The sequence below is a fragment of the Larimichthys crocea genome, chromosome III (genome assembly GCF_000972845.2).
Source record: "Larimichthys crocea isolate SSNF chromosome III, L_crocea_2.0, whole genome shotgun sequence".
Classification (NCBI taxonomy): domain Eukaryota; kingdom Metazoa; phylum Chordata; class Actinopteri; family Sciaenidae; genus Larimichthys; species Larimichthys crocea.
In genome coordinates, this window is record NC_040013.1 from 23356091 (window position 1) to 23359760 (window position 3670).

Below are 3670 nucleotides of genomic sequence, written 5' to 3' on the forward strand. Positions count from 1 at the left end.
TTAATTAAAATTTTTGTTTGCTTTTAGTTTCCCGCCAAAAGTGTCTAATGCCCGCTGTACGACTGATGGTGGATTTGCTTTTCTAGCTGAAGGGAAAATCAGACTTCGTCTTATTTTTTTACTCAAACGGGGCAACAAAGCTTTAAGTTTTTAAACTTTCAGCAGTGACACTTTGTGTGGAGTCATTTTGAGGTGAATGTGAGTCTGCTCTCACAGACGGACTGTTTCCAGGTCAGCTCATTTTAAGAGTGAACCCGGGCATGCTGGTTTGATTTCTTTACCTACTCTAATTAAAGATTAACTGCTGTCTCAATAAACTGCACAGAGGTCAGTTTTCCCATTCATCAACAGAGTCCGAGAGTCGTCCGAATATCAGAGATGATCGTCGCCTCGTCTGCGCTGAGATGTCTCTCGTGCCCGCGTCCTCGTCCTAGGTGCTTCCTCCTCGTCTCCTCGGGTACAGGACTTTTCAGTTACCTGCCACACAACATCACTCAGGTTTACAATATTGAATTATGTTTTGTTAAAGTATGACACACTGAGTTACCAGCCCGCTCTTAATTTCTGCCGGAGTTGTACTTTTTACTTACCTACATTTTTAGACGGCCCGTTACCTCGCCTTCTTTTTTACACTAATGGATGTACTATTTGTTTAAATCAAAATCTGAATCATTAAAATTAGCCTCACTTTCACCAGCTGCAACATTAACATACTTTAATATAATTTAGCGTTTCTAAACATTGGTACTGCTACTTTTACTATCTTTACCAGTGTGTAAATATAATATCATTGGTTTTTTTAGTATAATAACTTGAATTAAAACTAAGGTTGGCAACCAGCTTGTGTTTAAACAGGTCGCGTAATCAACTCGGGCACTCAAAAAGACTCTCGTTAAATGACTTGACATAGTTAATTGACTTTAATCTGCCTTAGTAGACCAAATCTGTCAAGTTCTATTGAAACACAATACATTCATGTTCAATGTACACATATATAATTAATTTATTTTGCCTAGTCTGCCAGGACACTCAACAATTATCTGTTATGCTGTTCTTTAACTGTGCTGTGAAATACCTAAGACACGTGAGGATCTTTAATATTATAATACTCTCTCCCACCCCACTCATACACCACCAGACACCACCAAGATTCATCATCTTCAATATTTGCCTTAACAGCCCCAATTCAAGATGTAAATATCAACTTAATTATTTCTAACCTAGAAGATAATAAATATCTTTATCATGGACATGTCAACACCGAGCCTCAGGAGCTGTGACGTGAAGCCAATGCCAAAAACTGCAGTTCCTAACTCCACTTGAGGCTGGCTCCCAGTGAGTCAGTCTCCATAGTCCCCATGTTCAAATGTCCAACTTCACAGCAGAAAAAACATGTTTACCGCCTGGTACAAAAACCAGTTTTGGTTCTCTAGCTAATTTCCCGTTCATGACTGACAAACTGTACTGAGGGTCAGTTTTTATTTAACTCACCTGATAAAATGATATTAAGGCTTAAAGTTATGGCAGAATAATGTAGCGTGGAGCACCCAGGCATGATTAAGTCTGTTGATGAGCGACGTCTTTATTCCATCGACTGAAATGGTGCTGGTGCTTTTCAGAAAACTAAAGAACTGTTGGAAGTAAAGGCTGAACAGCACAAGTCCCATTAATAAATCTCTTAAGTGCACATTGGACATGGCATCAACAGGAAATACCTGCTGAATCCTGGATTAAAGGAGCAGAACACGAAGATCCACGAGAGAACGCCAGAAATGACTCAATAAATAAATTGAGTCCAAGATAGTGATAAAATAAAAAACACATAACTGGTTAGAAGATTGACACTCTACGTTTCACAACCCGTTAAGATGATCCTGTTTCTGTCTGTCTTTCTTCTTGCAGAGTCCCATCTGTGAACGTTTAACCTCTCGGGGGCCGTGCACACTGCACTAAACCTTCACAAACATGTACCGACATTTCCGCTGGTAACGCAGCGAGGGCGACGTTGATCTCCAACAGTCGGGTCACACAGATGTGAGGAAGGCATGTGATGCTAATTCCTGCAAAAACCCAAAACATCTTGTCCTTCTTTCCATTTTAAATCTACTCTCATGTTTTATCTCGTAATGTCCCCTCATGCTCTGTTCTTATTCCCTGATTGGTAATTTAATATCAGATGTTCTAAAATATTTGTTTTTCATTGGGGCAAAATATGTTCATAACGCATGAACATGAACTGATCTCGGATAAAAAATACTCAAAAATTCAGGAAGCGTTCCAATATAATACATCTTTATTCACAGCCATTTCACACAAGCACCACCGTCACCTACAGTCCTTTTAAATTTAGATGATTTAGTATGTGCATGAGTCTGTATGTGAGAGAGCAGATCAAAACATACGGTACGTTATGTTGCGTGAGAGTGAAGCAGTGTGTTAATGGGGGTCACGATGGAAACAGCAGCGGTGAGCAGGTGGAATTCGGTTTAGGACAAAGAGTGGAAGTGAGCGAAGGGTGGCTATCGGGAGACGGAGTCCGGACTGGACGCTTCCTTTTGTGGTCACATGACAATTCTGAGAACGTGGAGAGAGGAGGAGGAGTAGGGTAATGGAGAGAGGAAGATCATGCAAGCCACAAGAGGAGAAAGACAAGAGAGACAGAGGAGTTAGTTCTGTTATAGTCAAGAGGTTCAACAGTTTATTATATAGAATGTAAACATGAAGTGTGTTAGTAACTGTAGTGATTTGAAAGGTGTATTTCCAGCTTTTCCTCCATGTAGTCTTGTTGAACGCACCCCAAAATACACAGCCTTAAAGCTGCAGTCGTCTATTTTTGGCAACTAGAGCTTCAGATTAATTTTATTATTCATTTAGAGTTATTTACTCTCCTTAAAGCTGTTAGACGTTTTGGAGCCAGGCGAGTAGTGTAAGTACTTTGTACTGGACACGTCAAGGGAAATCTTTTACTTAATTACTTTTATCTGACAGCTTTAGTTACTTTACGAATTAACATGTTTGTTTATAAATGTTTTGGCATAATTACTACAGCTGGAGTGACGAGTCGTTGAGAGAAAGTCAACAGAGCTTTTCACAGCAGCCAGCGGCGACCTCTGTGGTTGAAGTGAAGCCAACAGAGGCCGGCCTCCATTAACGTTAAAATGTTCAACTTCAAGCAGAAATAAACATGTTTCTGGTCTCTATAGCGTAATTTACTATTCATGACAACTGTACTGTGCAATTCAAATTATATTTAAACTTAAAGTTCTGCAGAATTAGCAGAGTGGGCGCTGTGTCGACAGGGAGGTGCGTTACAAATGGTTGTTTGAGGACTAAAGTGTCATTCAACTTCTCAGGTCCGTCAAGAGCCAGGTCTTTGCCGTATGTATTATTATTATTATTTATTATTATTATACTATACAAAATTTTTTGTAATTACAGCTTTACACGTGTGAAGAATTGCTGCTTTTCCCTTTTTTAAATTATTATTAATAATTTTATTTTTGAATAATTTCAATGTTTGGATTGTTAGCTTTGTGGAAGATTAAAGCCAATCAATCAATTTGTGGAATTAATAATCAGACAAACCCTGTTTTTCTATTAAAGCATGAGTCATAACAATCTAATGACATCATATATAATGATATAACAGTCGCAGACGTGCTTTTACCTT

General features: G+C 38.9%; 1 long non-coding RNA gene across 1 annotated transcript in view; it reads left to right on the forward strand.

The window, feature by feature from the left end:
• LOC113745686 (uncharacterized) overlaps nt 1–3670 on the forward strand; it is a 6411-nt gene continuing 2741 nt past the window's right edge. Inside the window, exon 1 of the long non-coding RNA XR_003462326.1 lies at nt 1–231. This is a non-coding gene — a long non-coding RNA (uncharacterized LOC113745686). The remainder of the gene's footprint in view (nt 232–3670) is intronic.